At 36.8% G+C, this 24,307-nt stretch overlaps 1 protein-coding gene across 2 annotated transcripts in view; it reads right to left on the bottom strand.

Annotated features, from left to right (window-relative positions):
* RGMB (repulsive guidance molecule BMP co-receptor b) overlaps positions 1–24,307 on the bottom strand; it is a 115,799-nt gene that overhangs the window by 64,457 nt on the left and 27,035 nt on the right. For both annotated transcript variants that reach the window (XR_013924936.1, XM_080372451.1), the window contains exon 1: positions 1–24,307. This exon is cut by the window's left edge and continues 30,790 nt beyond it; it is cut by the window's right edge and continues 27,035 nt beyond it. The gene's annotated coding sequence lies outside the window, so the exon portion shown is untranslated.

Here is a 24,307-nt window from a genome sequence, read left to right as displayed (position 1 = left end):
ATAAGAGGTAAAACAGATTTACAAGGGAACACCAACACAATAGTCAGCATGAACATAGCAACTGCCAACCAGGTGCCAAGTTCTACAGGCATCCAGGCAGAAGGAAGTTTTTAAAATCATTTAGAGAAAGATCTTAAAGTACAATTGCAGAAGGCAATTTTAAGTTAGTTGTGACAATGGCGTTGTCCTCTGTACTATGTAGTAACAAGTAAACATATGTAGTAAGGAAGAAACACACATTGATTTTTCCATTAAAAAATGGGTTTATCTTTTTTTAGGAGAATGAGCAAATCCTGGTGTTGACATTCTATTACTGTCATTCTACTTATGAAGAAATAACACTTAAACAAGAAATGATTAATGCATAGAATAGAATTAATCATTTTTTACATATGGTTTAGCTTTCCTGTGAACATTACAAAAAAGACTCTAAAGCATCCAGAAACTGGAAACATCCAGCTACCTGTGACGTTTGTGTGACTTGTCCCAAGGATGTGTACAGGCCAATGTCTTAAGAGCATCCCTCTCAAAACCACAAAGCTTTCATTATTTTTATTTCTTCTCCTAAGACGTTGGTGGTTGTCTCTGTAACACTAGATGTTTTAAAGATTTTTGTTTGAAAATCCACTTGCAAAAGACTACCCTAATGAAAAAATATTTTAATCACATTTAATTAGTCATCTGATTAGTTAAGCATTTTCATTTCTTCACATACCCATGGTCATATACAGTCAGGGTTCTTTGTTCAATGTAAGAACTCCAAAGAAGCATGCATGAGAGAGGTTCTGTGACACCTGACCAGTACTGCTTGGGACATAAACACCAATACAAAAATAAGACAGGAAACAGCATATTTTTTTGCTAATAATGTTCCATGAACTCATAAATACTGGAAAACCCAAGGTGTTACAATTATAAATAAATTAAAAAAAAGTCGATGTGAAACTTAGAAATAAGGTACTTCTTTGAAGCTTGAAAAGTGACCAAGGGCATGCTTTTTTAAAATATATCATACTTTATTAATAATTTTGAAAGAAAAAGAGTTTATGCATTATTGCCTTTCCCCCCCCCCCCCCCCCCCCCCCTTATTTTTAGAAATATGTTCTATCAGTTCAAATGCAACAGCTGGCTGTGAGCACATGGCTTAAATATTTACGCTTACATTCTGTTTTTCCTATTTCCTTTTTTCTGAGGCAGCCTTTGGATTCATTGTAGTCATATGAGGCTGCCTCTCATTTTTTCAATATAAATTTATGATATAATTTATTATAAGATTATTCCTCCAGTCACATTTCTCTGGGATAGCAAACCGCAGAATGTGTTTGTATGGTGTTCTTGCAAGTTATTGATAATGAAGATAATTCATGTTAAAACTGCTTTTCACTTTCTTCTCAAGAAAATTCCATGAAGGGTAAATAAATAAATGATAAATCATTATCATGATTGAAGCTGTAAAAGCCCAATGGCAAGAACGGACACATCCTGCCCCAAGGAGGTTATTCAATCATGTCTTCCCCCTACTCACATATACTTGAAATCATAATTTCAGTTACAATGAAATAATGTTCAAAAAAGACAGAAAACCAGGCAGCAATACATGCATATAAACAAGGGCCATTGTATTTTTGAATCACACAGATAAGCATCAAGTGTGATCCAAGCCAGCCCTGGTCTGTAGCCTGTCAGTAAGGCTTTTAGCTTGATTTTAGCTTAGTTATAAACCTGTGCTAGCCGTAGTGTGTGGGTCAGTGTGGACTTGAGCCAGGTTTGAGTGTGGGGCAAACAGTTCATATTGCTGTCCATTTGTAGTAATGCTGCATGAGAGAAATAGTACGAAAAGTTCATTTATAACTTAGATATTACTTGTTTAATGGCAGTAAAAAACTTGCAGAACTTGGGCTAGGGAAAGGTGTCTTACTACCACTAAAATTGATTGATACGTTGTGCTCTCTTTTGGACAGAGGTGAACTGCTGGACCTGATAAAATCAGCTATAAAACTTCCTCAGTTAAATGGGCCAAGGTTTCAAAAGGGTTTATTTTGCTACAGCTTCCTTTGGGTGCATATTCTATGTCAGGATATGAATAATATCCCTTGCTACAGCTTTCTTTTCTTTACCGAGTGATCGCAGAGTCTCCAAATGGAGATATATGGCTGCTGTGAAAGTGAGGAGGAAGAGTGAGCAAGGTCTAGGCTTTATGAAAACTGCTGACCTCTGAGACGCAAGCTACAAATACAGATAAAGCCATTCCATAGCTTGTCATCCAGTTCCTCATATATAATCATATAAATGTATTACTTTTTAAGCCCTTTTATGAGCACTGCTTGTGCAATGGCACCACACTAGTAACCTTATTTGAAAGAACTTTCACAGACAGCAGGCTCATGATATATAAAAATAAAAATATTTGTGCATTAGTTATGAAAAATGCAGTAGTTTCACAAATTAAAAGAAATGCCCCTATGAAGACTGTGGAAGCAAATATTTTGTCCTTGTCTATTAGTAACCACCTAGATGATAGAAAGCTATTAAACAACTTTTAAACTTTTAAGTATCATGACAGTAACTGAGTCAGTTAAATCTGATGATCAAGTAGTGGCAAGTTCAGAGTCCTCCTTGATTATACAAGTGAGGACATTTACTTTCCAGAGCTGAATAGCACAGTTGGAATTAAAAACAGACCTATACAAACATCACAACTGTGTTCACTCAAGCTAAAAACTTTTAAAATGATCTCTTACTGCAAAACAATACTCTGAACCACGTGACTGGGACACTACAGATTCAGTGCTGGATGATTCTGTATCACCAGACTTCCTTTTCTGTAGCACAGTAACTGAAAAAGCTTATTATTAAGTTAAAACAAGGAAAACTGAGTTTCTTCTCGATACTAAAACAATTCTCTTATACCTTGAATACATTATTTGCTGAGTTAGAAAAAAAGACATTGTGTGGCAAAAATCTAAGTGTCAGACAATACCTATCCATTCAAGTGCACAGATAAAGATCTTCCTAAAGGACCTAAACTGGAGGCTAAATCACCTTGGTCTATTACCATCAAACTTTCTTGTCTTCACCCTACAGTTCACCATGATACAGTATGACAAATTGACACAACTAAGTTTGAAAAACATCCCTGCAAACTGGTCTGTATAGAAACTTGTAGAACTGGTCCAAAACTAGCAACCTTCTGTTGACTGTCCACATCAGTTCTGATGAACTGGATATGTGAATGGGGTGGGAAATAGGACATTAGTGCAAAGAAATTCATGATGGTTGTACAGGCACTTTATGTTCCCAAAACATGGTGAACAAAATGTAACTTTAATGCCAATTTATGTAATTTATTCATGCTTCAAGTTTAAGGAGAGACTAAGAATCCAAAATACTTTTTCTACCTGCAGGATTCTGCCTGAACCTTATCTAAAGCAACCACTCACTATAGTATGACTGCTGTCTTTGGCTCTCATGTGGGTGGGATCCTGAGCAGTCAGGTCTCGTCATCTTTATATAACTCCCAAGGGACCTCAGTCTGCTCTTCTGAGGTTACAATTTACATGAAAGGAAGATCACATTGATATTGCCATCACAGATTATTTCTGTATGTAAGTATTGTTTATACAAATGCACAGACACACTCATACATACACATTTCATGTGAGTTTTTTCATAGAAAAAGGAAAAGCAGTACTCCTGGTCTTTCAGGGCACAATGTTGTGAAAACACCACACTTGGTGTATGAAGATTTAGTTTCAACCAATACATTGTTACTTATGAGCATTTCAGGTCATATAGCAAATGGAACAAAAATGGGAACTGGACTAGGTTCTTCTGAATTTTAGTCTAGTCACTTACTGCTAGACCACACTTTGCTAAGGCAATAATTAACTTCCATATAATAAAAAATATAAAATCATATCTTGAACAGAGAGAAGACATACAGTTTTGTTGAAAGCAAAATTAAAAAAAATCCTTTCTTTTTTCTTCCAAAAAACAATAAAAGAGATGCAACACAAGTTCCACCTGTTAGATTGAGTTCCAAGGCAAAGCAGTCAAGAATAAGCTGTTCCAGATAATTGGTTTAGCTCTCAGTCCCTGTGACTATCTGATAGGAAAAAAAAAAGCTGCAGCAGAGAGAACTGAAGTAGTCACAGCATCACTGCTAGCCCATGCACAGCAAACTTTCCCAAATTTGGAACTACCAACAGCAGTTCATGACTTTCATTCTCTGCCAGAAAGGTCTTCTAATAATGATTTCATCCTACTTCTTTTCCTGTAAGCATGTGCTCCATTATTCTGCCCAGACGGATCCTACACATCTTCAGGTCTGCTTAGATTCTTCTGTAAATTTGAAGGGAATATTTGCCTTTGTAATTCTTTATAACTTTATTATAATAGCATGGTTCATTGGAAAAAGCATTTCTCAAAATAATTCACAGGACCAGCCTCAAACAAAATTCAGGAGATCTGAGCTTTTACTTCAACATTAACTCTAAGAGTTCTCTTTATTACAAGTCATCATTTATAAAACACATCTGTCTCCTTCCTCTATATGGTTAGCAGAAGTGAAATCACTTCTTTTTCTGTAAAGAAATATTTCAATTCTAACATCCAATAGCATTTTTAATTATATGTTAATTATTTATAAAAATAGTACAGAGTAAGGTTGTATTTTTAAATGCTGTGCTCATTTAAAACGTATTTTTAAAAAAGTTGGTATAAACAGTTGCTATTTCACAGCCAGAATAAAACAATAAAATGTTTTATTTATTTATTTATGGAGGTTTATCTTTTCTGCCTTGGCAGAGAAATGCACATATTTTTAAATTCTGTTGTAAAAAGAAGGCAGTGAACTATTTCAAAGTCATTAATTCTAATTCCAAACTTAAGTGGATGCTATAAAAGTCTTAGGTCCATGTTTGTCCTTACCTTAACAGCTGTTTTTCTTGATAGGTAAAACTTCAGTGTAAGGAGTTCTTTTTTAAAGTTTTAAGTAGAAATAGCTTCTGTTTAAAGTAAGAATAAGAAAGTTACTTTATCTAGTTCTTAACATAAATGTAGCTGAGCTGTACTACTAGGCTTTACTGTTAGAATTTGTTTATTTAGGTTTTTTACAATTAAACAATTTTGTTTGTTTAGAACTTAGATTAAGTCTCTTAAAAAATTCTTCACTATTTTGCAATCAAAGGAAGAAACACCTTTTAAATACTTTTATTATTTCTCACACATAGCTGCCAGAGGGGCCTTAACTGACAAGTGGGGTCAGAGACAAGTGCATATTGAGGTAAGCTGTGGAGGGGTCACAGCCACCAGTATTTGCTTTTGGTTAGGATGGGGTCAGGCTGATCCACAATTCCTCTCTGTAGCCCTTTTGGTTGTGTTTTGAAAAAAAAAATTGGAGTCAGTTTGGGGGTGATCAGATTACTAAAGCTAAAATGAAGAGATATCATAACCACTAGTGGCCGATTTATAAATTGGTTGATGTTGAATGGTGGTTAGAAAATAGGTCTTTACAATTTAATATTATATTACAATTAATATTGTTTTGTTGCCTCTTGAGGGAGTGGGATGAAGCTGATACTGTCATGACTCTGTATAGAAAACCAGATATTCAGGGAAAGTGTAAACTGGGGGGATATGTGTTGATGCTATGTGTACCAGAAAAGAAGGAGAGTGTGTGTGGAGACAATAGTAATAAGAATGGGATTGTACATTGTATAGGGGAGGACCTGGAGTATGTACAATTGCTGCTGCCCACAGCCTCACCTTTATATGCTACAAATGCAGAAGGCTGACGAGGCAGGAGGAACATCTACTTTGCAGTTGACAGAGAGAGCATGCAAAGTGTATAACACCCAATAGGAAAAAAGTAGACCAAAAAGGACAGAATAGGAAATAAAATAATAGATTTTTTAATAGATAATGGAGTTGCCCATTTCGTAATAACTAGTTGTAGAGGACCACCCAGTATAATCACAGTAGAGACTGTTAGATCGATGAGAAAAAACTTTGAGACCATTCTTTCAACCTATGGAATGTGGAATGTACAACCTAGAGACATTAAGTTAACTCATGTTTCTATACATGCCATAATGCACCTTTCCTTTACTGGGATGAGAGTTAACTATGCGAACTAAATGCACAATTAACCTCTGAGAATGCTGTGCAGCTCCATATCCCACTTGAAACTACCTGGAAAGCCCAGATCTGCCTGCTGACAGATGGGATGTTGTAAGAATCTGAGGAGAATATTCCAAACACTGTACTAGATGCAGTAATTCCACTGGGCTTCTAAGAAACCAGTAAGAGCAAAATATATAAGTCCAATTAAAATAGAACTATAAGTGGGAGCGAAACCGGTAAGGGTACATCAGTACCTCATCAGACTGGGAGCTGGCAGAGTCCTCAAACCCCTGATAAACACTTTCATGCAATATGGACTGCTTAGAGGGTATCAATCTGAATTCAATACTCACATTTTGCTAGCAAGAAAACCTCATTCTCAGGAATATAGGCTAGTCAAAGCTGTAAGGGCTGTAAATCAAATAACCATGGTCATACATCCCATGGTACCGAATCCTTACACCCTGCTAGCTGTGATACCTGAGTCTAACACTTATTTTACTGACTTAGATTTAAAACATGCCCTCTTTTGTACCCCAGTGGATGAACAGAGCCAAATAATCTTCACCTTTGAATGGGAAAATCCCACTCCAGGAGCAAAGATGCAACTATGCTGGATGGTGCTCCCGCAAGGATTCAAGGATAGTCCTAGGTATTTGTTAATGTATTGGCAAAGGAGCTGGAACAGTGGCAAGGTAACAACAACAATGTCACTTTATTGCGATATGTAGACTATTTATTAACGGGAGCTGATACAAAAAAAGAGCTGTGTGGAAGTTATGATCAGCCTACTTAATTACATAGGACTAGTAGGCTACAAAGTTTCTCAGAAGGTGGCACAAACAGCAAAAGAAAAAGTCCTGCACCCGGGCTTTGAAATATCAAAAGGACAGAGACATCTTGAAGTAGAGAGGCTATACACCAAATTGCAGTTCCAAAAACTAAGAAACCTTTGTGGGGATTCCTGGGAATGGCCATATTCTGTTGACTGTGGATCCCGAATTTCAAACTGATGGCCAAAACCCTATATAATGCTGTAAAGGGGCCAGGGGACTTTTTGGAATGGACACCAGAATGCAAAAAGGGCTTCAATGAAATGAAAACTTATAGATAAGCTCCAGTTTTGGGTCTCCAAACCATTTCAATTATATGTACATGAAAGACAACATGTGGCTTTATGACTAATGATGCAAATGCTTGGGAGCTGGAAAAGACCAGTGGCTTATGTTCAAAACAGCTTGATGAAGTGGGCAAAGGATGGCCTGCATGTCTTTGAGCTGTGACAGCTACTGCATTGCTGATTCAAGAGGCACAAAAGCTTACATTGGGACAACCTATGACAGTAATGGTCCCTCATGCAGTGAAGGCTATCCTAAATGATAAAGGACACTACTGGCTTTCCCAAAACAGATTGGGAAAATATCAAACTATCCTGGTGTACTAAGACGACATAACTTCTAGTAAAATTTCTACACTGAACTCAGCCACATTGCTATTCATAGCAGAAAACAGGGGTTTACAACATGACTCTAACTATGACTGAACAAGTATACACTAGGAGGCTGGATTTAAAAGAAGAACCATTGATAAATACAGATTTAGAATTATATACACATGGTAACAGTTTTATACCACATAGGGAATAAAGAGCAGGATATGCAGTGATGACGCTATGGAAAGAGGTGGAAGCCAAACCATTACCGTGATACACTTCTGAACAGAAGGCAGAAATTATTGCATTGACTAGGGCCCTTGAAATAGGAAGAAACTTGACATATATGTGGACTCTAAATATGCTTTTCAAGTGGTACACAGTTATGGAGCCATCTGGAAAGAAAGAGGATTATTAAATTCATAAGGAAATTGTATAAAATATAAACAAGAGATTTTGAAATTATTAAATGCAGCCACTGAACTGCATAAGGGAAGTAGCAATAGTTCATTGTAAAGCTCATCAAAAAGGACAAGCAGATATTATAAAAGGAAACAAAAAGGCTGATTTAGCAGCAAAGTAGGCAGCTTTCCACAATATAATAGGAGTTTTGATATCTGGAAGTAAGGTAGAAATGGAACCTCTGCAATATTCTGAGAGACAAAACTGATTAGCAGAACTATGTATGTAAAAAAAAAACAAAAACCAAAAAAAAACAAACCAAAAGAAGAAGAAAAAGGATGATGGGTAACCCCAGATCAGCAAGTTCTTACCACAGCCAAAATAATGGAAACTTTTCTCAAGAAATTTGATGAAGAAACACAAATGGCAACCGATGCTGTGATAAACAGCATTAAGAGATACAGTGGGACTAAAAATGTAAACAAGTGCTGATATGGAAGTAAAAAGATGCCAGATTTGTAAAGCTGATAATCCTAAAATAAAAAAATGACCACCTGCTGGAAATGTAAAAAGAGAGATAACCCCAGGGGAGCACTGGCAAATAGATTTCTCCAAGACAATATAAATATTTGCTTGGTTTTGTGGATGTATTTTCAGGATGGCCAGAGACTTGCCCTTGCCACACCAATTGAACTAAGAAAGCAGTTAAGGTGTTATTAAAAGAAACAATCCCTAGGTAAGGAGTGCCTGAGGGGTTATCATCAGATAATTGTGCCCATTTAATTTCAGACACAGTTCAAAGAGCTTCCAGTTTAAATGGGATTTGCATACTCCATGGAATACACAGTCTAGTGGAAAAATAGAAAGAATGAATCAAACCCTAAAAAGATAAATTTCAAAATTGTGTCAGGAAACTCAGTTTAAATGGGCAGATATTTTACCCATTGGTATAATAAGAATCACAATTACCCCCTGGGCTAGGGAAGGGTTAAGCCCTTGTGAAATGCTTTATGGAAAACCATATCCAGTTAATAGTACAGCCAATAGAAGTGACCAGATGCATATAAAAGGAAAAGAGATTAAAGAATTACTTATTGTCTCTGTCACATGTACTATCCTCTTTGTACAGGTACCTCAACCAACACACAAGCCCCCCTTCCTTTGGACTCCCCAGTATATAATTTCTGACCTGGAGACCTTGTGTACATGTGATCTTTGGAAGATGAGCCACTAAGGGAAAAATGGAAGGGATTATACCTAGTACTGTTAACCACCTACACTATGGTCAAAATAAAAGGGATTAACTCCTGGACTCCATCATACACAGATCAAACAAGATCATCTACCAGAAGCCAGGGAGAAGGAGGAACAGAAAACAGCTGTGGGACTGCTCAAAACTGCGATCACACACTATTCAGTGTCAAGATAAAAAACTTATTTTCCCAATTATAGAATCTACCTTGTTCTTTCACAAATAAGATTAATGAGACATGAAACTATTACATGAATTCATAAGTCTCAAACTGGGGAAACATCAAATGAAGAAGCATCCTATTATTTTAAGTGTTTGTAACCAGGGTTACTATCAGTATAGACAAGCTTAGGGTTAACTGGTCTAGGTAGAAGGCATTGTATTCTGTAGATTGATTGATTGTAGATTATATGGTCAAACTTTCCTGTATGTACCAGTTTTTTGTGTACTTGGGTGAACTCACCTGATTAAATTGTGAAAACCACTCCACAACCTAAGCTCCTTGCCCTGACCCCCCCCAACCCCCTACCCATTGAGGATGTGTACAGAGATTACGAAGTACTGTACCATTAAATAAAGATAAGAATGTGATTAACCCATGAATTTGATGAGATTGGTGTAGGGACATGTACTAATAAAGTTTGAAGTGTATAAATGTATTGTAGATTTGTAATTGGTGTGCCAGGTTTCCATACTACCGTAGCACCCTTCTCTGTGCAGAACTGGAATAAACAAGTATCTCAACTCATTGTGTAGATTGGTTTATTGCACACTGAGTACAGAACCCCAGCTTCAGGAACAGCAGCTCGAAGGACTGATTATAAAAAAACCTTTAGATCTTTGCTAGAAATAAGTGAATCCATCCCAGCTCATGAGAATGTGTGTAAAAACCTGCTTAGCAAATGAGGTCTTTTACTGCACCTTAACAGATACTAAGTAGGTTACAAGAACACTGGATGTGATGCTGCTGTGCCAGATTGGAAGTGTGGAATGGAAGGCTTTAATAATTCCCAGTGAAAACAGATGTGTGGTGATAAGATTTTTTTTTTAAAACAAAACTGTAGGAAAAAGTTTTCAGTGAAAACACACAGCTTTCAAGGAGACTTTTTTCTTTCAGATCCTTCTCTTTTGAGTTATTTGCCTTTGCTGTATTTCAGATTTGTATGATATTTTAAAAGTATATGGTACCATAAAGGTGTAGGTTCTTCTTATTTTTAACCAAAATTTTGCATAAAAAAGGAAGGAATACTGAATTAATTCTAAGTTCTATGTTCAGTTTTACACATCTGAATCTTTAGATATCAGACTGAACTCATGTGGCCAGGAACTGTAAATTGTAGTCTTCACTTATGATATTGATACTGGTATAGTTTCTTCTATCCAGTCATCTCAAAATTGTGCACATAAACCTTACTGCAACAGGGAGTTCAGTATTAGCACATTACGCAGCTGACATTGCTGTGAGCTCTTGTACAGTAGCTTTCTGTATTGAATATAGAAGACTAAAAGGAGATGTAGTGAATGGCTGGGATGGGGAAACAACATATGCTGCCCTCTGATACTCTTCACCTTGCCAGTTACATCTGTGAATAATTTCTTCTGTGACATAAGTTCTTCCTCTGGCCTGTCATTGGCTTAATTTCTTCCTCTGTGTTCAAATCTGTTTCAAGATCTGTTCAGAAGAAGAAATTATTGACAAAAAGGGGAAAGATGAGTATGCAGAAATAGTAATAGTAAGGGATGTTATAGATTAAATAAATAATCTATTCTTTAATTGCACTTCTTAGCATTCTAAATGGATAATAAAATATCCCCTTTTTTCTGCCTCCAGATTCCTCAGTTTTCCCTGAATTCTCAAAATGACCTGGAAAAGTCTTGTATCTTTGCATTCATTTATCTTTTTAAAAATATAACCACAACAGCTCTGACAGATTGACAGACCTTTCCAGTTGGGGAGGATTCATTTAAATTGATAAATTTAAGCTACCATATAGTAATACTGTAGATTAAAAATATGAAACTTGGAAACAAGCTTTAAAAGTCCAGTCAGTTTGGAATGGGACTCACACTGACTGATTTGGTGTTCATAGCCTTGGTAGAAAATCTGGGCATTTTGGTGATTACATTGCTATACTGCTGACATGCTCTTAAGACACATAGTACAGGAACACAGGCACACAGAAACACTTACAGAGTCATGATGTCAGATTAAATTTCCAGGTCATATGACAGGTGATGTTTATTGCCCATACAAAAAAAACAAACCCCAAAACCTGCTTATTATCTTTAAGGCAAAGGTACTTTCTTCACAGCCTTTTGATGATTGGCCTGACAAGCTGTCATATATTCTTATCAAATTCAGCAACTGAGAAAGAAGAATACAAAGGAATAATATGAGGAATGGCAGCAGCATAACAAGATCTTACTACTGTTCTCTTTTTCTTTACCAACACCCAATAGCTTGCATTTGATGTCTTCTGATGCTTTGCATGTATAAAGTAAGTAAAACTGCAGGGTGATTTTTTTTTTCTTAAGCACTTTATAAAACTACTTTCTGTGCTATGACCAGTGTAGTTTATTGCTTGGGAGATAGTCACAGATGTTACTGAACAGGTGTTCACCGGATCTTCTCTACCTCCATAGCATTCTGGCAAAGTGCCATTTTAGAGACCTTGCAGTTTTTTTCTCAGTGAGCACGACTCAAACCCCACAGTACTTTGTTGGTTTTTGTTTTCAGCTTTGTAGGTGGTTATACACAAGGAGCTCATATAGCTAGAAGAGTAATTGAACTAACGATAGCTGCACTAAAGCTAAATAGAAAAGAAAATCAAAGGGAAGAGCTATATCTTAGTGTCTTTTCATATGTCTGTGTCTGCACTATTAATCCTTGGACAAAACAGTAACAGAAGAGGCCATTTCACAGAGATTGCGTACTGGTAACCAGCCATGCTTTCCCACATGATGCAAATCAGCACAGCAGAAATGTCTATGCACTCTTTTCTTACCTTGCGCTGGATTAGTGACTTTAGAGCATTGCTTTACCAGGCGAAAAGGCTTTCCTGTCCCATTACTGAGATTAATTCCTCACTCCTGTTTGAACCCCCTTTCTAGTTTCCTCACTCAGTATAGACAAAAGAAGAAACCTGGCATTTCAAGTGGCTGGATAGTCTGAATTCCATATATTTCTGGGTGTTCTGTTATTCCCTTGAATTTGCTGTAACTTTTCCAATTAATTGTTAATTGGAAAATAATTTCCAAAAAAGCATTAATGTGCTTTTACCAGAAGGTGCTAAAGCTCTGATAACATAACTAATCAGTTCAGCTCTGAGCTGTGACACCATGATGATGATGGCCCTAATAACTTTTTGACTGGCTTTGGCTAAGTAGCATGTGAAGCATCATTTAGTCACCAAACAATAGCAATTCAGGCTACCCAGAAAAAGGTTAACTGATTCAGGACCAGAAATATTTCTTACAAAAGATCACAAACTGTAATAAAGTATTGGAATTACTGCATAGTGGTGCATTACAAAACAAACCCACATACCTCATATGATAAAGTTCACAATAGTTGTTTTTCATAAGGATTGACAAAAAGCTGCCAACATAACACGTTAGGCATAAGAGTCTCAACAGAGTGCTCTCTTGCTTTGATTTTAACAGTGTCTTAGGAAATGAGAAGGAATCCACTTGAAAGTTGTCAATGTAGTAAATTGGAAAAAAACACGCTCATTTCACTGCTTTTATGCATGATGACACAGGGACTTAATGTCACCAACATAACCAGCAACATGTCATCCACCTATCTATGTTCAGTCTGACTGAAGTCTTCAGATATAACCATGGTGCTAATTCCCAAAACACTGCTCTTTTACCTTCGCCCACACACTCCTCTATACATTAGTGCTTCCAAAATGAAAATGCTAAATTCATTGCTTGGTAGATTAGACAAATATTATTGATGATTAAGTATAAGTATAAGTAGATTTTCCGTTAAAGATTCAGATTAAAATGCAAAATAATCAGCTGTAGTTTATATCTTAAAAATTTAGAAAAGTACCTTGTAACTTGCTTTGTAAATAATAAGACAGAAGGCTACCGTTTTCAGTTTGTGGGCTCCAGTGGAAATCTTCCCAGCCACCATGTGAAACCCCCCAAACACACAACAACAACAACAAAAAAAGCCCCAAACAAAACCCCTCACAAAATAGCCCTCTCCTTCAGTTTTTTTATTACATAATGCATTAAACCTGCTTAAAATGGGCTCATTTTTGAGGTCACTGAAGAGGCTAATGATCATTCCTTTAGCACACAAATAGCTTCATATCACAGCTTGTTCATGTGGGACATCTTTTCTGAGGTGGTTACACAGTGACCAACTCAGTATGGTTTTGTCTTCCAGACAGTAACACAATGCAAGTAAGTCATGATAGCTAGGATAACTGACCAAGTCGACATCAGTGGTTAAATGAGTCACCTTCAAAACTTGAAGAACAGAATTATGGAGAGAGATACTTGTTTGATAGAAACTGCTGTATCTCCATTGTCACTCAAGCTTTGCTTGTTTACTGCATCCAGAGAAACATAAAAGCTAACTGCTACATATTTTAAAATCTGAGTAAGTGCAACAGTCAGAGCAAGGTACCAATCTGAATAAAATACACTTTCATATACAGGACTTTGGAAAATACATATGCTGGAACGAAAAACCTGATGTTTTTCTCATCTGGAACCTGGGGTGTTCATAATGGAGTAGCTGACACAGTGGTGATGGTCAGTGGTGGCACTGAAATAACTGCCAGCTTGTAATGGCTAAAACCATTTCCTAAAATTCTTTATGGGCAAAAACTGACAGAAATTTTTATAAGGGCATGGGAAACAAGTCTACAGAGTGTTGTTCACATGATGAAATCACATCTGATTGACTTGGGGACTCTGCAGCTGATGCCCCTGGAAAGGGTTAATTTCATGACAGTTACACATTTTTGTAGTACCTTATCACTGCTGAATTATTTGTTTTAATTTTTTAATTGTTTTTAATTTAATTATTTGTTTTAATTTGTTTTAAGTACTACTCAGGGCATACATCCTGCACCCACTCAACCTCCCCATCCTTGCCAATAATTCAGCAAGTGTATGTGCATGTGAGCATATGGTGCCATAATAGAATAGGAAATTATGGGTCTTTTTTTTGGACAAAAGACATTTTATCTTATCCATTATTTCTCACTCAAGGGAAGCTCCTTTTTTATTGTTCCTAAATACAGCTCATAGCACAAAAAGTAGACCAGTTATTTCATGTCAGCATCTGCACACTCACCAGGAAAGTCTTAAGACCAGTGTAAGAAATAAGTATGTATAATGTGTCTTACAGAATCTGTAATTGCAACTCTTTCCAGTCCACTGACCATTTGCTGTCTTGGAACTAGATGGGTATAGTTTTTTGTCACAACTCTCTGGGTATCAGTCTGCATTGCCAAGCCACGCTTGGCACCGGCAGTTTTGTGCCTAAGCAAGGAACCGATGAGGGATGCAGTCCAAGCTGCTTTCCTAGCTCTAATGGTATTTTCATACTTCCTACTCAAGATGCACTGACAAAACTTGCTACATTGCTACCCAGGCTCTGACCACTCTGTGGGCTCAAAAAGATTCCTGATGTTTTTTTCTATGTAGCGCTAATGCTTTTGAAGTTGACCAAATACTGAATTTATAATGAAAAGCTTCCTGGATAATTCAATTTTTGATAAAAAGTACTTAAATCTTCTTCAGTGAAACTGTTGAGACAGTTCTGCGCCTTTCTGTTTGTGCTTCTTTTCACTCCAAGCTTTGGAGTAACTCACTAAGTGATTGCTGTAATGAGCTATAGACACATGGTTCAAGTTGTATATCAGTACATTAATCACACGACAGTAGTTTTTCTGTCACTGAAATCATACTACCCAGCCACATACATTATGCTGTTTTACCAGTTCTCTCACAGAAAATACAGCTAGCTCTGCTCTGCTGCCAAAGCAAAGGGGAGTGTGTCCCAAGAACTCAAGCTACTCTGGTGCAACAGCTTCTGCTTGTGTTCTGGAAAACCCAGTGGCACAGAGAACCACAAAAGTTTAGCAAATCCATATAAACTGTACTAGAGGTGTGCAAAACCATGGGAAGGACATCCATATAAGGTTAAGTGTTTACGACTGTAGTGAAAGAGGGTTAATTACCCTGGCCACTAAGCAGGCTTTCAGTGATGCACAGACACAAATCATCCTGACAGCAAGCTGCATCTGCTGGAATGACTTCTGGACAACAGAAGCAATTGTCTGCCAACTCAAAAAGTTGGTTTCTAGCAGTCTTAGCTGATTCCTCCTGTTCCATCCTGTAAGATGGAATTGCCTCTCTGCCTTGACAATAAAGATTGCTTAGATGATTACACAGGACTAATAACTTGTAGCTAAGCAAAACTAAGTGATGTATATCTCAACCATTGAATTATTGTGATTGGATACATTCTGGGGTCTCATTAAAAAACAAACAATCAAGCAGTATGTAGATAATGTAGTTACATCTAAGAGAGATACTATGTAGAGTATATTAACAATTTGAGTTAATGATTTGATGCAGACAACAAAACCTATAAAGAGATTTTCTTTAAAATAATAATAATACAGTAACTCTTGAAATGCTGGTCAGAAGAGAAGAAAACCACACAGCTGAAGAAACACATATTCTATATAAATGGTGTCACACAAGTTGTTCTAGGTTTTTATTATATATACGCTTTTATGTATTGTCTCCATCTGTGCTTCAGGCTGAGGACTCCACTTTAGCTGTGAAATAGTGTCCTAACAGCTTGGAATTCCTGCTGGAGTTAAACAAATACAGCCATCAGTATTTCCACTCTGACTGTTGTTCATGGCAGTATATAGCCAAAATAATCATGCATTAATTATATATATGAGACCAGTCTTCAATAGACTGTTTTTTAATTGCATTATGACAACATTCAGACCAACACTGATAAAACAGTTTGCATTTGGGAAATGAGCATACAACATGGAATAGTACATAGGACACACAAACTTTGTCAAAGTACAAACTCTTCTTATTTGACGCTAAATCTGACAAGCAATAAAATAAAAATCTAAAGACCTTTCTTATTTGCCTTGAAGGTAAGAAGCATACAAGAAAAGCATATCCTACCCTATCCACAAAACCTAAGTTTTCCTTTACCCTCATGACTGCTTTTCCAGTTTTTCCTTTTAATCTTGGTGTCATGCCCCAAGATTAATGGGCTTCAGATGTTACCACTTAGCCCTTTGTTTCTCAGGCTCTGTGAATGTGCTAATAAAGCTAAGTTGAGATACCTGGAATAGAGTGGGTGATGTTTAGGAAAGTATCCAGAGGCCTTCCAGATCTATAAAAAAGCAGAGTCTCTTCAGTCACAATTATTTTACTTTTATTGTGTCAAATACCAAGGGTCAAGAGAGCCAGTTATATTGAATTAAAAGTCAGCTGGGCTAGAATAAGCATGTGTTTCTGCTTCAGGAAAAAAACGTTGTATCTCTGAGTTTATCCAATGATGTGCTTTTCTTAAGGGAACAACAAATGAAAACGGCTTAAAAGTTCAAAAAGATAGGTCAATTATTATTTTTAATAGACTAGAGCATAGAATGTGGTAAGACTACCATGAAATACTGTTTGAATTTTTTTAAAACAATATTTTATAGTTCAAATGGCTCAAATACTTGAATAAGTCTTGTTGATCAAATTGATTTATGGTGACAGTTAACTAATGAAGGACAAACTTCAAATACGAATTTATACAGCTAAAGAAACCAAAAAGAATATGAGTAAAGAAAACATTGTAGAAACTTATTTCAGTACTACAAGTATGGGAAGAGACGGTTGGGTGTTACCACTATGATCTCCATCACTGTGGGAGAAACATAGTCAACAAATCAAATTCATTGAAACCCAGTCATATCAGCATTCACTTGGGTAAGATAATAAAATGTGAGTTACTCAATTGTTGCAGCTTGTTGACACTGAAGGAACTGTGAAACTGTCATGCAATATGCTTAAGCAGAATTAAGGAAACATAAAATGAATGTGTCAGAAATTATGACACTTTGGTTTTATTTCTCAACATGAAGCCAAATGAAGTCTGAAATGTTATGTTTTTTTTCCAGTGAATGGAGTGTGGAAACAGAATATATTTGACTGTAGTGAAATATATTCTTATTAAACAGTAACATTTTAAAACTAATACTGCAATGTCTAATTAAACCAGAAGTACTGAGCATTGACTCAGTTCAGCAATGATAAACATCGACAGTGTATATATACACAATGATTCACACTCTGGTGGCATAGAGTCTCCTGGGGCCACCGAGAGAGGTATTGACTTCTTTCTTTGCTGTAACTTGGCCAGAGCAGGTCCTTTTTGAAATAATCTGAACTATATGCCTTGGTCATTAGGAGGAAAGACCCCCGTTTAACCACAGAAAATGTCATTCATACAGGTGACACCGTTTAGAAGTAGAAAAAGGGAATATTAGGTATTCCCAACTGCCTTTGAGCTACATAAGCAAACAGGAGTTTTGCTGAATTAAGTTGATGTGCTCTCAAGCTATTCAACAACCAAAGCTTTTCAGGTCAGACTTCGGCAAGGTTGCCTCATCACGCTTGTTTTAAGTTACATGCCAACAGTCTAGTCACTGTGTATTAGAGTACATCATTATAATCATGGTTCTTCCAGACAAAAATAGACAAAAGTGACTTAAAATGGATGGGAGGGGCTATTTGTCAAAAGACTTCAAAATGTAAAGTTGTTTCCATTGTGGTGGGTTTGAAATGTTTTCAAATGCTACAAAACCTATATGAAAGTTTTAATGTTTGCAGAAAATTTTATTAACTGGAAGCTATAAAACATTAGGAATATTTGGCTTATTTGTTTTTAATTGGTTTAAGTAAAAAATGTCTTGGAAAGTTTAAAAGGAAACAAATACACTTATATCAGGTAATTCTGAGAAGTGTTTTAGTTTTGTTTCAGAAACATTCCAATTTATACTGAAAAAAATCCCAATATGACTATTTATGGGGAAGAAAACTCTAGAAAAAGGCTGTTTAATTCTGTAACCAAATGTTCTTCTATTTCACTAGTATATCCCTCAAAGATTTGCCCAAACAATTAAACTCATTGTTCAAGAAGGAATTTTCCAATATTTCTTTTATAAGACAGGAAATAAAACATTTTTCAGCATCAGAAAGATTGCCTGATGTTCCCCACATTTTGCTTTGTTAACTAATCCAAACAATTCTTACTTTTATTGATGTACACACTGTTACAGATTTCTAAAGTGTCAGCACACCCTCTTTTGTATTTTTAATAAATAATTATAGTTTTTTATCATTCTTTCTTAGTCCATGAATATTTTTGTTACTGAATTTATTTTCACAGCACTGAAAACTTTTTTGGTATTTTTTGCAGATGGAACATAGTCTTACTTATGTGGTTTCACTGACTTTTAAAAAGGAGAGGAAATACTGCCTACTTGATTTGTGAGATGAGAAGTCACCTGTTTAAGGTGGTCCAAATTCACATTATAAAGAATACAAGTAAGAAAACCAGCATGGTATTTCATGTTTCATTAAATATACGTTTCAGATGAATACTTGCCACCTGTGATTTCTAGCTATTTTGAGTCTCTCTTGAAAATATTTTATCTATTCAATCATTCTAGGAATTCTTGTATTTCTTGTGTATTATTATGAACATTTACAGCTCTCTTGAAGTTGCTTCTGTACTATCAATACACTTAAAGCATAGTGTAGTGCACCTTCTGGGAACTGCAACTCAATTCCACTATTCATTAAAATATATTATCCTACTTGTCTGAACTAGCATATTATTAACAAACACAGTGCACTGCCCTTAAAAATAGTGTTACCTTCTAGTCCCTTTCAAAGCTCCTGTACAAGAACACTAGATCTTCTATCTACCCATTTTTCAGTTGTAGGCTTCACTTGTCAATAGCTAGTCTCCAGAATTGCCTCTCTTTGCACACACACACACCATACCACCCCCGCCACCCCCCACACTCAAGAACTTCTGCACAGCTTTGTATCTCCAGCTGCAAACAGATTAAAGGTTTCAAATGACAAGCAATTCAAGCTTGTTAAGACTTCCTGATGTCCTTGGGTGAAAGTTTGAATGGACCTGCTGATTTGCTTTTATTCAGCTTCTCCAAAGTGTTCCTTTAGCCCTTCTGTTTTTTAATCAACTGCTTATTGTCCATTGGTTTATTACTTCTAAATTGTTGGTGGGTAAAAGCCTCAAAGATAGTGGCAACTTAGTCAGGGACTTCAGCAGGACTGGGATTTTAGTTTATACCTCTGCTAACTCAGTCCTGAAGATAGATTTGAATAAAACAAGATGCATAGCTACAATATTTTATTATTTATTACATTTGACACCTCCTTTCTTAGTATACACATGATTTTTTTACTGTTTTTGTCATTTTTTACATGTAAAGAGACTTTGTAAGGACCCTTCTTATTTCCTTGACACCTTGGAATAATTAACTAAGTGTGCTTCCTGCTGTCCTTAAACCTTCCTTGCCAACATCAGTGCTCCTTGTATAGCTAATTCCTCTATTTTTAGTATGGATTGCCTCGGGTTTTCGCTGTTGCAAATACAGGGTAACTGTCCTAAAATACTATACTTCACTACTCAAAGCAAACAGAATTCTTCCAAGGGATGATTTTTCCTTGAGAGCTTGAGAAGATCAATTAGTTTTGTAGGTACTCCCTCTGACATTTTCACAAGAATTGTTCTCTGTAATTTCAGTAAGCCTCCAAACCCTAATCTTAGACTAAGCTTTCATTGTGCCATGTACTGTACAAACAGAAAACAAAAATATCCTTAGTTCTAGTTTTCCCAACCTGTGCTGCCCAAAAGTTTGTTAATGTCTACAGTTAATAATTTTCCTTCATCAGCTCTACCAGTTCACTCTTCACACTTTGTTGGTGATTTTTGCCTGTTCATATACACGTGAGACATAAATTTGGAAAAGCTTAACATTGAGGCTGTACAACTTATGATTATTTAGGACATAGAAAGTCCAGACATTTATTATAGAAAGCTTTTAGCCATTCACTTCACACTGTGATTTGCATAAACTCTCTTCAGTGATACCTGACATTCTTTAGTTTTTGTTAGTTTTTTCATGCTTTACTTACAAAAGATTTGTTTGTTTGTTTGTTTGTTTTCCTCCAGACCCCTCTTTTTTAATATCCTAGACAACTATAGTAAACTGTTAAGTCTGGCTTTCATCAGTTCCTAATGTACATGCATGACTTAGAATATTTTCTTTTATGGTGAACGCTGTATTTCCTTGTTGACTTGTGCCTCTTTAGGAGTAATAAATCAGAAAAGTACACATTATGCCTCCATGTAGACATGATAAGAGAGAACAGGCCATTTACTCAAACAGAAAAAAAAACCCAAAACCCACCACCAAACCAAACTAACTACTCTTTCCCAATGAAACTAATCCATTTCACTCCTGACTGAGGTTTTACACCCTGGAGTATGTCAAAGTTTCATTTTGAAGCAAAATGTCAGCTTTGGGATTAAGTTAGTGATTTTAACAAGCACTTAATGCTTTCAGAAATCAGTTTTAACACCTGTGTTAGGATAGAAATAGTTCAGAGGCTCAAGAGGTTCAACTACGACACTTTGAAATGGAAAGGTCAGAAGCCTTTTTTGCTGATGACTTAATGGAGGACCAGCATGTATAGATAAAGTACTATAGACAGACTAGTTTTGATTTAAGGAGAAAGACTAGACTAGACTAGACTAGACTAGTTAAGTTGGAAGCAACTCATAATGACCACCTAGCCCAACTGCCTGATTGCTTTAGGACTTACCAAAAGTTAAGGCATATTACTCAGGGCATTGTCCAAATGCCTCTTAAACACTGACAGGCATGGGGCATCGATCACCTCTCCGGGAAGCCTATTGCAGGGTTTGACCACCTTCTTGGTAAAGAAATGCTTCCTAACATTTAGCCTCATCCTCCCCTTACACAGCTTTGGACTATTCCCATGCATCCTGGCACTGGACATCATGGAGAAGAGCTCAGCACCTCTTTCTCCACTTCCCCCCCTCAGGAAGCTATAGAGAGCAATGGTATCACCCCCCCAGCCTCCTTGTCTCCAAACTAGACAAGTCCAAAGCCCTCAGCTGCTCCTCACAGGACATGCCTTCCAGCCCTCCCACCAGCTAGGCTGCCCTCCTCTGGGTGCATTCAAGTGCCTTAACAACCTTTTCAAATTGTGGGCCCCAGAACTGCACACAATACTCAAGATGAGGCCACACCAGTGTTGAATACAGTGGGATAATCCCTACTTTCAGCCAGCTCACTGTGCTGTATTTAATGCACCCCCGAATGCAGTTTGCCCTCTTGGCTGCCAGGGCTCACTGCTGACTCATATTGAGCCTGCCATCAACCAGAACCCCCTTTCTGCAGGGCTGCTCTCCAGTCACTCCTCTTCGCATTTATACTTTTGTCTCATGTTACTCCATCCCAGGTGCAGAATCCGGCATTTGATCTTGTTAAGTGTCATGCAACTGATGATTGCCCAGTGCTCCAAACTATCTAGATCCCTCTGCAAGGCCTTTTAGCCCATGAGAGGATCAGCAGCACCTCCCACTTTTGTATCATTAGCAAATTTGCTAAGGGTGCACTCAACTCCTGCATCCATTGACAGAAATATTGAACAGTACTGGCCCTAGAACTGAGCCCTGAGGAACAGCACTGGTGACTAGCCACCTGCCAGATGTAGCCTCATTCACTACAACATTTTGAGCTCTGACATTCAGCCAGTTCATCACCCATCGCACCATGTACCTGCTCATCTCACAGACAGACAACTTGTCCAGAAGGAAGCTGTGCGGGACAGTATCAAAAGCCTTACTAAAATTCAGAAAAGCTACATCTACCACCTTCCTTTCCTCCAGGAGGTGAGTGACCTTATCATAGAAAGATATATTAGTTAGACAGGACTTTCCCTTTGTGAATTGCATTGTCCTTTAAATGCCTTTCAATAGCACCCAATATGATATTCTCCAGATATTGCAAAGTATCAGTCTGTTTCCTGGTGACACTGATGATTCTCACAGAATTACATTAAAAGTTATGTTGATGATGGAGTAAGTTATAGAACAGAGATACTAGGATAAATAAGGAAGGGATGCAAGTGTGAGGATGGGAAGATGGCATTTCAGGCTCTAGAAAAGTCACATTTATTCATCACAAAAAATAGATTAAAAGAAATTCATATTTCTGTGTTGTAACTTCCCTTTGCCTGCAACTTCCCCCAAATCTCCGAAAACATCATCTGATGATGTCCCTGCAAATTACAGAACAGTTTTAAATCTAGAGTAATTAATTACAAACAAAAACCAAAAAGTCTGCAGAGTTAAGATGTCATAATGTAGGAAACACCAAAGTAAGGTTTGCATGTGCAGTTTTTTGGGCCCCCATTTGTATATGAATTATTAAACCAGTTCTAGTTACATAACCACACACTCATTTTTCACCTCACTATCAACAGCAGTTTAGTATTTTTTTTTCATCTGCATTACCTATATATGTGGTAGAGAACATATCTGTGGCCTGCTCTCATGTGCTTTCAGTGAAGACTGAATTATTAATGTCCTTCTGAACATTCCATTGACTCACCAGTGTAAGCCCTTCAATAATGTTTTATGTCCCCTGAACATACTTTCTCTCTGAAATGGGAATAATAATATTTCTCATCTCAGCATAAGCCAATGTTTTCCCACAAATGGAGGCATTTTAGTTCTGATTCCATAGTTGGAGAACCTGTCCATCGGGTTCCGAGTCACAGTCTAAGAATACAACTGAAAGTGCTAGTAAATCCATAGGACTTTCTGTAGTGTTTATGTAACTTTCCAAGATAATAAGAAAGCTGTGCTTGACTTCTTGGAAGCTTCAATTCACATTTCAAATCAGTATTTTTTTATCTTCCATGAGACTGTCCTGTTCATAGCATACAGGTAATTTTGAGCTGATCTTTTCTTCAACCCTAATGATTTTTATATTATTTAGCTCTGTAGAAATTCACTCATTAGTTCAAACTGAGGGTTAAGATGTTAATTCAATTCTGGTACTTAATAACTCTGTCGCTTCTAGAAACACAACACGTTTTTTCATGATTTTCATGTCACATGAAAAAATGATAATTAAACAAAAAGATTCATTACAGCAGGAGTTCAGATGAATTTTCAGAGTGCTATCAAAAAGCATGTCCGTGAGTCTAATGTTCTTTTTGCTTCTTCAGACTTGAAACACCTGCTTCAAAATATTGCCTGCTATCCTCAAGCTATTCAACTAAATAACATAAAATAAAATTATAATGGCAAGAAGGGACAAAACATCACTGTCCCAGACCTTGTTCTGAAAATTTCCTGAATTTGGAAATCCAGTTGGAATTAGGTTTCTCCTGAAACGTCGACTTGAACCTAAGCAGACAGCTACTACATGAAATATCACCTCTTTGTTAAAATTTGGTACTGGATAAACAAATGAAAACCGAGTCTTATTATGGGAGATGCTGCTATTCTTCGCTGTCACTTGGCAGAGTTTGGTAGGAGTGAAGTAGTACATAGGTCTCTGAAGGAGGCAAAACTAGTTGCAAGGCACCTACTGTAACAACTGTACATCATATATGGGAAACAGTATTGAAAAAACAGCAGATGAACTTTTTTTCCACTTTATCATCAAAGGCAAGTATTTAAACACACTGTGATGACTTATAACGCCTCCTCTTCTGCAGTGAATTTTAATAACTATCATCAAAAGACAGGAGTGTAGTTTGCTCAATTTTATACTGTCAGAATTATAGCACTGACAGTTACCCAAATAGCCAGCATTATAGCAAACAGGATAGAGAAACCTATATAATGAGCTCATTGAGCCTCACTGAGGCAGAAATTTGGTCACTGACTTTAATTTAAATCAAGTTGAAAGGACATTCAGTTGAAGCTGGAAGAGTACAATCCTTGAGTACAACAGCAGGAA

This window comes from Falco punctatus (assembly GCF_963210335.1).
Source record: "Falco punctatus genome assembly, chromosome: Z".
In the NCBI taxonomy this organism is placed as follows: Eukaryota; Metazoa; Chordata; class Aves; order Falconiformes; family Falconidae; genus Falco; species Falco punctatus.
This window is presented reverse-complemented; position numbering and strand designations above follow the sequence as displayed.